The sequence below is a fragment of the Vigna angularis genome, chromosome 9 (genome assembly GCF_016808095.1).
Source record: "Vigna angularis cultivar LongXiaoDou No.4 chromosome 9, ASM1680809v1, whole genome shotgun sequence".
NCBI lineage: Eukaryota > Viridiplantae > Streptophyta > Magnoliopsida > Fabales > Fabaceae > Vigna > Vigna angularis.
The window spans coordinates 2,807,416-2,819,005 of NC_068978.1; the positions used below are offsets into that span (position 1 = coordinate 2,807,416).

Sequence of the window (11,590 nt, forward strand, 5' to 3'; positions counted from 1 at the left end):
TTAAGTTTTGACTTTTTGTTAAATGAAGGGTAAAGAAGTAAAATTGGGGGTGCAGGATGAAGGTAGTGAGGTGTAGGAAAAATCACTCTCTATACATTTTGAATAACTAGAAAAATATAATGATAAATGTCTCTAACCTCCATAAAGTGTTTCTTCCAAAAATTGAATTTCAAGGCTTTCTATTTATAGATTTTTCATAAACACACAATTTGTTAAGTAAATTTGCTCCTTGGACGAGTAAATCTCTATTTAATGAGTGAGTGAACCAGTCTTTGAAATTTCTAATGAATTTATAATTAAGACCAACTTTAGATAATTGATTTTGTTTATAATATTCAATTATATGATAATCTTCTTAAATCCTTGAAATTTTAACTTATTTGCAAAATATAAATCCAATATTTATTTTTTCCAAATTATTAAATAAATATCTTAATTATTTACCAAGATAACAATAAAAATACTAATAAAAAATAAAAATAAAATAAAAGCATGATAATGTGAATTATTAAAATACTTCGAATTTTAAACTTTTTTTATGTCCTCGTGAAAGCTTTAAACAAGAAAAACTCAAGTCAATCCATCAAAATAATACAAAAACAAATGACTTTTCAATCATGATATGATAATGTAACAAGATAATTTCACTTATTACTCTAATACTTAATTTTAAATGACTTTAAACTTTATATCATTTTCAATCCTCAAAACAATATATATGAAATAATAATCATATCACTACAAAAAAGTAGGGCATTACCGAAGGCCAGAAGCCCTCGGTAAATGCCACAGGCCGTCGATAATGGGTGTTTACCGAAGGCTTATCGACGGCCAAAAATCCTTCGGTAAATCCCTTGTCGCTAACAATTACCGAGGGCTTTCGCCCTTCGGTAATTACCGAGGGCCAAAAGCCTTCGGTAATTACCGAGGGTCAAAAGCCTTCGGTAATTACCGAAGGGCGAAAGCCTTCGGTAATTACCGAAGGGCAGAAGCCCTCGGTAATTACCGAGGGTCAAAAGCCTTCGGTAATGACCAAATGAGGGTATTTACCGAAGGGCAAAAGCCTTCGGTAATGACCAACAGTGGCATTTACCGAAGGGCTAAAGCCTTCGGTAAATTGCAGAGCAGGTTTCAGAGAAATGACATTTCTTGTGCAACCCAGACCTGTATATCAAATTTCAATTACAAACAGACCTGCATATCAGTTTTCAAGCACATACAAACATGCATAATGTGCATCTCAAAGATGCAATCAATTATCAGGAATACATTGAACATCAATTAATCCATAGAACATCCATTAATGTATAGATAATGTAATTATAGTTCAAATATAAAACAATGTAACAAAAGGATGTTCTAACATCCAAAGTCTGGAAGTAGATAAAATTAACACTGAAATGATATAAAGTCCAAAATGTTATAATATCTAAATGTTTGTCTAAGTTATAATAAACAAATGAAACTAATAATGTACATTAGGCATGAACCCTTTTTGGTAAAGGTGAACTTTGACGACTTCATCTTTCAAAATCATTGTACATTCGCACTTGATGCATGGACATCGAATCCCTCCATCAAGGGCATAATATTGACATCGTCGGGCCGTCTCCACAAACTCTTCAACTCCAAGGACAAAAGATTCCTTCAAACCTTTCCACTATAACAACGATCGTACATCCATCCACGATGATTGGGAAAATGGGCCATGTTCTGTGACAAGCCAAAGAAATCAAAACTTAGCCAATACAGCAACAATCCATGTGACATAAGTAATAAACCTATTACTACTCAAGTCGAACATGGAAGGCAATTTCAACACTATTGTCATAGGCATTCAATAAGGGCGTGCAAAGACAAGTCCTCAGTATTGAAATGTGTTTGACATCCTAAGTGGTTGTGTATTAAATTTGGGGGAGTCAACTTTCTGACATTATTGAAGTTCTATTTTATACAGTACTTCAACATATTATGTACATTGTAAGTGTTTAAGATACTTTCACCATTCTCATTCCATTGAGAATGTGTGTAGTACCATAGGACTTTAAAAGACTACTTAACTTAATCAAGTTGTAGCCTAATAAATGAACATACAATATCGAGGAACATACAATATATACATCAACATACAACATATACACGAACATTCACTCATGGCCTAAATGTAGGTTTGATAACAAATTTCTGCAAGGAAATAAAATTCTCACGTACTTTAGTCTATTTATAGGTGTGCAATAGTCAAATTTTGTTTTTCTATTTATTTTTCAATTGAGACTTCATTTTTATCTTTCTTTTATCTTTGATAAGTTGTGTAGATAGTTAGTTTACTGTTTTGGTGAGTACTTTAATAGACTTTGCATTCTTTGCACTTTTAGTGTTTTCTAGGTACTACTTTTAGGTTCTAAGTTGTCATATTTTGCATTTTAGGTACTTTTTGTGGTAAGTTCTTAATTAACTAGTTTTTACCATTCTAAACTTCTTAGGATAGTTTATTTGTAGTTTATTTTCCTAGTTTAGTGCAGTTTGCAATTGTAGTACACTTCTAACAAAGGTTTGAGTAGTGATTTTTAGCTACTTAATCTACTTTTTTAGGTTTCAAGTAGGCAAACTTTGAGATTTAGCTACTTCATATATTTTGACATGTTTCTTAACTTCCTTTAACAACTTCAAACTTGTTAGGATGTGTAGAATTGAAATTTAAAGATTGCAAATTTTCAAACAGCAAGCCAAAGGTGAAAAATTGCACCAAAAAAGGCTAAAAAAAATGGGACTACATTGGTAAAACTGAATTGCATTGAATCTAAGGCTCAATTGAGACTTCAAGCAAGTTTATATCATCAAATTGGATGTGTGCAAACACTTAATCACCCAAGAAACAGATTACACCAGAAAATCAGTGGTCCACTTCCAATTATAGGCTAAATTTGGTGGTTTAAGGGGTGATTCTTCATAAACACGTTTGGAAATATAAATTGATGTTTTTAGCAACTTTGTATCATCATTTTGAAGGTGTTTAGACACTGAGCTAGCAAAGAAACACATTGCACTCAAAAATGACTAGTTCACTTCCAAATTAAGGCAAAATTGATGGTTTAGAAAGTGATTTTGCATATGACCTCAAATTTGACCAAATGAACAGTGCATACATGTTTCTTAACTTCCTTTAACAACTTTAAACTTGTTAGGATGTGTATAATTGAAATTTAAAGATTGCAAATTTTCAAACAGCAAGCCAAAGGTGAAAAATTGCACCAAAAAAGGCTATAAAAAAGTGGACTACAGTGGTCAAAATGAATGGTAGTGTCTCTAAGGCTCAAATGAGACTTCAAGCAAGTTTATATCATCAAATTGGATGTGTGCAAACACTTAAATAGCCAAGAAACAGATTACACCAGAAAATCAGTGGTCCACTTCCAATTTTAGGCCAAATTTGGTGCTTCAATGGGTGAATCTTCATAAACAAGTTTGGAAATATAAATTGATGTTTTTAGCAACTTTGTATCATCAATTTGAAGGTGTTTAGACACTGACCTACCAAAGAAACACATTGCACTCAAAATTGACTAGTTCACTTCCAAATTAAGGAAAATATGATGGTTTAGGAAGTGATTTTGCATATGAACTCAAATTTGGCCAAATGAACAGTGCATACATGTTTGAAAAGGTTAAATACACTTGGAAAAATGTTTAAACTGCACTGAAATGGACAGATTAAAAAAAACACCCCTATTGTAGCCAAATATGCAACACTTTTTACACAAAATTTGGACCACAATGTAGAAATCAATGGAATCAAAACTGGACAGTAGAATCAATGACTCAAGGAGGTCATAATACACTAGATCTAAAGAATAATGTTTGGTAATTTTAAAAAACCACATGAAATGCCCACTGCACCAGAAAATGACTTTCAAAATGGTGGTTTTAAGGCCAAAAATGCTTGGAAGTGTTTCAATAGCAAAAGTGATGCTTGAAGCAAGTTTATATGATCAATTTGAAGGTGTGCAACCACTTAAACAATAAAGATAAAGACTACACCACAAAATCAGTGGTCTACTTCTAATTTTAAGCAAAATTTGGTGGTTTAAAGGGTGATTTTGCACAAACACGTTTGGACACATAATTTACAGTTTTGAGCAACTTTGTATCATCAATTTGGATGTGTTTAAACACTGAAACAGCCAACAAACACACTGCAGCAGAAAATCACTAGTTCACTTCCAATTTTAGGCACATGACTTTAGACAAAACTAGGAAATGAATATGTAAGCTGGAATTCAACTCAGCCAAACCAAATTCACTGATTAAGATGATGAAGTAACACTAAGGAACACTGGAAGTACAAGCACAACAAGTACAAAGACGATTTAAACCCATTTGTCTCCTTTTTAGTAAACTTTTTTAGGTTCTAACAACTCAAAAATTGAGTTTTAGGTCAATGTTTGCTTTTGAGTAGTTTCCTAGTCTAATTTCACTACTTTAGACTTGTTAGGATATTAACATTAGTTATTGTTAGTCTACTTTAGCTGAATTGCCTCTTTCTCACCCTTTTAGTAGACTTTTAGGTAGTCAAATTTTGAGATTTTGCTACTTCATCCTATTTGACATCTCTATTAGCTTCATTTAAGTACTTTAAAGTTGTTAGGATAACAACAATATACTTTCTTTGCTTATATTAGGTGAATATCAAAATTGTCAACTATTTTTAGAACACTTTTTATGTTTTAACTACTTCAATTTTGAGACTTCACAATTGAAGTCCAAAATCATATGTTCAACTTTAAGACACGTATCTTTGAACATGTTGAAGGCCAAATTAATCACTGGAGTGCCCTTAACCACTACCAGGTGGAGTAAAGTTAATAAAGTTTAACCTAAGAGATGGTCTACTTTAGCCTTAGTAAGGAATTTTTCAGTTTTTTAGTTAATATATAAACTATAAAACAACTATAACTTTGGTTCCTCCTTTTACTTTCGTAACTTGGGGGATTCATGATAGTATATAACCAACATATATGCATGTTGGTTTGTCCTTGTACTCTACTTCATCCTTATAGTTACATCATGAATTGGTGTAATGAAATTGCCTATACTTAAATGTTAAAAGGTTGGGTTGTTGTTATACCTTGTTTACAAGAATGTTTGAACCAATTTTCCAAGGTTTAAGTATTTTAGAACATGTTATAGGGTCCAGTTTTACTTTTTCTGCAGATTTCGTGCAATAAAATTCAAGTTTTGGCATTTTTAGTTCATATCACCAAGGCTAGACATGGTATCATTTCCTTATAAGTTAATATCTTGCTACACAACCACCTAAGGACAGATTGAAAATGAAAATAAAAAGCTGGAACATATTCACACAATTCACAACAGAACCAAAAACACCAATGCTAACAAATAATTAAATTTCAACCTCATGATCAAGTTCAATAATGCAGAGCTGGAATGGTAGGAAATTCATTATGGATGACATCAATTACAAATAAAACTTACAGGTTGTAGATTTTTGAACTGAAGCTACCACTTACAGCTGCCTGAAACTTCCCTATTCAACCAATATTTTGTTTTAGCTCCTCTTCCTAAAGATGCTACCTCAAATGAATAAGGTCTCTAAGTTGGAAACTGCACCACAACACTTAAGGTCAGCACAAACCAACAATATAAACATCAATCCAAATGTTAACACTAAACCAATAAACAGTTAAGGCAATACAAAATGTAACAAAGTGAAAACTTAAACAAGTATTGACAAGGATCAAACAACAGTTTCTATCACATGTCTACTTCCCCTACTCTTTTATCAATAAAGAACCACCTCTTCAATGTTTTCTTGTCACTGCTCTTGGGGTAACAGTCCATCAACTGCTGAGCTTCTGAAAATAATGATCATATATTTGATTTACTTTTAAGTACTTGAAAATCTGGTTATAAGAATCATTTCAACAAATGGAAATCTAGAGTTTGAGTCCACTTGTTCATCTTCTTATCAAATTGGAAGGTAATAAAACACTTGCAGGCATGTATTCAAAAAGCTGCTTTTTTAAATATATATATACATATATATATATATATATATATATATATATATATATATATATATATATATATATATATATATATTTCTAAATAATTAGTGGCATAAATAGAATTGGGAAATTTTTTAGGTTTGATGGATGTTACAGAAAATATTCACAGGAAAATGCTATAATCAACATTCAATCAATTAAAATACCAAAAATGCTTGAGATATATACAAGTTGGCCTTAATTGACAGCTAAAGATTATTGAGGTTACCTTGAACTATGGTTGAGTAATACGTAGGTGCTAGGATCATACACATTCAAATAACTTGTAAAAGACAAGGTTGAAAGAGTAAAGGGATCAATGAATGTATGCACTGAGTGTGAAAGGATAAAGGCATCAATGAGAGTTCAAAGAGTAAAGCCATCAATTTTGGCAGCTGAGTGTGAAACCCTCTGTCTCAATTTAACTTCTTGCCTTTGACCAAGTGAAAATGAAGAAGGACAAGAAAATGGTAATTAAAAAAGTATCACAGATGACTCTATTTTAGTTTGTAGCTTTGGATCACAGGGGAAGCTTATATGAAGTGGTAAATGACCAACTAAGGCTTGCACTGTGAAATACAATATATATTCAACAAAGAGATGATTGACAGTAGTACTTTTTTTATTTTAAGTCACATTGAATGAAAAATACAGGGATATAATGATGACATCAGAGCACATGGGAATGATGAAAAGAAAAAGAAGATTTGATGCAGAGACTGATGCAGGATTTCTAGATGAAAGAATTCATAATTTTTAACCTACACGCTCCAGCAAAGAGATCTTTGTATTTTTTCAAAATGAAACCTATTTATGGATGGAAACAACATAAATTGGATGGAAGCAAGTCCCTACTCCATTGATCTCAAGCATAAGCTATACGAATTTAAAGTAAAACTTGCAGTACACAAAAGAATGAACCAAAGATGGCTGGAACACTGATGTTGTTTAAACATTGCCAAGGCATATAACATCCACTTAATCTCATTAGTCAATTCATGCTCAATGCAAGAGAACCTCACCTTCAAAAACCAACATACAGACTTTTAATCAGTTCACAAAGGAACCCCAAAAATAGTCTTATTCAAGAATAGTGAAAAAGTGATGTTACGATCCAATTGCAAAGTATGGGAGTTCTGTCCCATATTCCAACATACATAAGTATTACACTACTCAGCAGGGTAGTCAAAGGAAAAGTGCATAACAAACCAACATGATTATAATGGAGTGTGATGGGATGTTAGAACCTAATTGGGTTAGGACTTCACTCCCACAAACGTAAAGGATTTTAAAGCTGGGTTAGCTAGACCTTGTTGAGCTTTCCAACTGCAACAACTAACTTTTTATGGTGTGGTTCCCCCATGATTATTAACACACCAATGCAGGCTATACAGGTTCACTAGTGGATAAAAGATCAATGTTCACATATTGTACTTTCCTACAAGGAAATTTAGTTAAATGAAAAGGTAAGAACACAACACAGTAGCTAGATCATCTACATCATTATGGAAAAGCTATAAGAAAACTTAGTGTGTTTCATACAGAGAGCAAATAGCTCGTGTCCAGCATAAGGGCTGGAAGGCTCCAGCCCTTTTAATTTCAATGATCCAATTAACAAGCTAAGAATGGGAAGACTTATAATTAATATAACTGGGGCAGAGGGGATCAAGCTGAAGATGTGGATATTGTAAATTAGATGTAAATCATTTCAGTGTTTCAGGTTTCAAATCCCTTGAATCAAAGGAATTTGTAAAGGAGTCTGTCCAGGAAGCTAGACCTGCTTATAATTAGGATATAATTTCTTATTATTGGGGTGATTTATTTCCTTACATATACCCTTGCACTATGTTAGAAATATCTGCGATATTATTTTCAAATATCAATGACATCATTCTATTCACTTTTCAAATTGCAATTTTCTAGTTATTGAAAGTCAATACTACCATTATACACAGACCAATCAAAGCTCTTAGCACTACAGTAAACAATGAATATACTACTTAGTTACTCACACTACTGCATAAAACACCTCCATTAACCTAGGAAGAAATTGCAGAGGCAGCCATGGTGGAATTTCCTTATTTCTTGCCAAACTAAATTATGACCTCTAATTTCTAATACATGCATTATGAATTTATGATGGGCCAGAAAATGTATATTCATATTTCCCTAATCAGCATATATTCACACTATTAAATCTAAACTCTCACGCATATTTGATTTAACAACGAACATGCACTCTCCCAACTTTTTCTTTCTTTTCTAATATGAAAGTAGCTATTTTCATGTTTTTCTGATTTTTTTTAATGTTATATAACTTCATTCATAGAGAAAACAAAAAGAAAAAACCTTAATTATAATTTATATCTCTGTATTTAATCAGCTAATTACTCTCAACAACCTTCATCTCCATAAAAAAACAGTTCAGACCAAGTCAAAGAACATTGTTACCCTTTGCTAACAAAGCTCACACACCACCCCTAGAACTTGCTCCTCAATCCTCTCCCTCTCCCTTGTTAATTGACTTCATTTTTGAACTTTAGGTCCCTTTTTAAGTCCAAGGTGCCCAACCCTACTATTATATGAAGAACACTTTCACTCTTTGGCAGCAAGAAAGCACACACTACACTAAAGACAGCGTCTTCAAATCCGAATATGGAAGGTGAATTCATCTTCCAATTGGTATAATAGGGTAATGTATCTTTATGGATGTCAAAGCAAAGAACCTAACAAGGAAACAACTTAGGTATGCTAGGGTGCAAGGGTCCTATTAGCTGAATGAAATTACTATTTCAAGTGTTTGTTTTACACACAACATATGACCATAATTACTATTTCAATGTCTACCATTTACAGACAACATATGAGCAGAATTAAAGCTAAAAATAGGAAGAACAGTAAAATTTTAAAATATGACATCCAACTAATATTTTCCATGGTTAAATGGTTTAGAACAAGTTCAGAACAAATTCACAAAGCTAAAAATTTAAGCAAAACAGTGAAAACAATATGAAAAATAGCAAAAATGAGGAGTAAAGAGACTTACATATCGACGCCAGACAAGTCCAGCAGCTGGGTTTTCTTCGATTGTTGCCTCTTCCACACACCACGAAGCCCCTCCTCACCGTTGTGCCCTCCTCCACGAAGCCCTCCTGACGCACCCACAACAAATTTGTGACGCAGCCCCTACAACCACGGAACGTTGGGGAATGTTGGTGACTGAGACGACCTCCGACAACAAAACCTCCCAAATTTGGGCAATGTTGGTGACGGTTTGATGGCTGGAAGAAACGAGAAAGCTGGTGAGGGTTTGATGTCTCCGACAAAGGGGGAATGCTGGTGAGGGTTCGAAGAAAGAAACGCAATATTTTGGCTCGAAAAATGAAAGTTAGAGAGGGAAACCAAGTCCGCTGGGGTTAATTACATGAGCACCTTACCGAGGGTCATATATCCTTCGGTAAGTTAATTCACTAAAGCCAATACCGACGGCCCAAAGACCTTCGGAAAAAAAACCTTCGGTAATGAGTGCATTTCACCATGGCCTTCAGTAATCATCTTTGTGACCGTCGGAAACGCAATTTTACCGAAGGGCAAAAGGCCGTCTGTAAAAACCCTTCGGTAATGCCTGAATTTCTTGTAGTGTATCATTGAATTAAAAATAGCTCATAAAAATTAATAATTAATGTTTCACTCTAAATAAAAATATTTGTCAAATACTTTCAATTTTCACAACTAGAATTTCTTTCTTGAGAATTTGATTTACAATCACACGAGGAATTTCATAAATAATTTATATATCATTAATACTGTATTTAAATTATCTTGCAATTGAGTTAATCCATTTTCAATCCACCTATTCACTCCCCTGAGTTTATTGCTTAAAAAAATATATGTTCGCTTCTTCCTATAATTTTTTAAATGCATCAAGTAGGCCAAATTGTTTCAGAACAAAAACTTCCTCTTAAATAATGAAAGTTAAAATATTTTGATAATTAACTAACTCACATCTAAATATATCAGTAGATGTCAGACCTCATTAAAAACGCACCCAAAACCCCTCTGCACGGACGTCAGGTGTCAAGTAACGAGGATCAGAAATCAGATAGTGGGATGCAGGTGTCAGCAGAAAAACAGACGCTCGTTTTGACGTGGGAAGAAAACTGATTTTTCTGAAAACTTCCGTCTCACTCTCTTCTGTATGCAACCTTCTTCCCATACTCTGATATTCTCATTTTCTCCTCCTTCTCTCTAGAAGTCCTCCCTTCTCTCTACCGAAACTCACCAATTCTTTACTTTGATCTCCGTTCAGGCACCGTAGGAAGACTCCCGGCGTCCCAAGCTTCAATTTGAACCGAACAGTCTCGAGTTCTGAAACTGGTAAGTTTCTTGTCTCTAGCCGTTCGTTCTCATGAACATGCAAACCAAGTTCGGGTTGCATGAGTCCTTAGTTTCATTCTGAACCATTTTTGTCTGTTGTTTGATTTTGGTTCGAAGAGTCGTTGAGCGTTGCGGGTAAAGGGAATCGTAGTTCGGCAAACTGAATTTCGGTCTGTAGGACATTCGTTCACGCTCAGAGGTAAGGGAAGCTTATTTAATTTAATTTGTCTGTTTTCTGTGCTGCATGAATGTTCGTTGAGTTGTAGTGTAGCATGATGGTTGTGATATTTGTCTATATGATATAGGATGATTATTATGTTTCTGATGTATGAGTAATATGAAATGTGCTATGATATGAATGTATGAGATTATGAAGTTATATGTTGAGAAATGAGTTTGAATATAAATGAATTCGGAATATGAAATTCTCTATGATAATGTACGTTCGTCATTGAACGGTCCTCGACCGTTCGATGCTTCTAGTAACCTTGTTTGAAATTAAATTCTTTCATTTGGAAGGAATCCTAGTTAAGGACGAGCGTCTTCTTGTGATAATAATGTGCTTGAGCATTCGGACAAGCGTAGTTGCATCTGAGTATTCGGTGATAAACCAAATGTTGTAAACATATATATATTTGTATATTTTAGTTATTCTTAAAACACTATTCCAATAATACCTTATTATATTTATCGAGCTTTCTATTATCAATTAGTAGCGCTCGGTCTTACACCAAGCGGTCGTAATGAGTAGTGCTCGGTCTTATACCAAGCACTCGTACTCCTATATAGAATGATCTATCCTGATGAAAATGGCGTTCGTCCAACCTCAGTAGAATTTCCCTATATCATGTTTGGTCATTGACTGGCATGTGATTTCTGTATGTGAATTATTCTAAGTATGGTTCTTTATACGTTTTGACGTGTCTACCTTCTTTTGGCTCCTGCCTAAAGCCTTAGTACTTGACCTCTTCTTTGAAGTGTTGATTTGAGCTCAAGAGAGTCAGTTCATTTAACTGATTCATGTTGTAAGTAACGTTCGTTCTTGGGATAGGTTTAATGGTAATCGGTCTCTTTCTCAACCTGACAGTAACCCTTTCGGCTTTATTCTATTCGGGAACGGAAGACTTCTCTGTTTCTTTCCTAGTGTT

General features: G+C 33.8%; 1 long non-coding RNA gene across 1 annotated transcript; it reads right to left on the bottom strand.

Annotated features, from left to right (window-relative positions):
• Positions 1-1,379: 1,379 nt before the first annotated feature.
• Positions 1,380-9,460, bottom strand: LOC108337933 (uncharacterized). Its single transcript, XR_008245217.1, has 3 exons — positions 9,112-9,460; positions 5,494-5,622; positions 1,380-1,713 (listed from the first exon to the last, which is right to left on the bottom strand). It is a non-coding gene; the product is annotated as an uncharacterized LOC108337933 (long non-coding RNA).
• Positions 9,461-11,590: the final 2,130 nt, after the last annotated feature.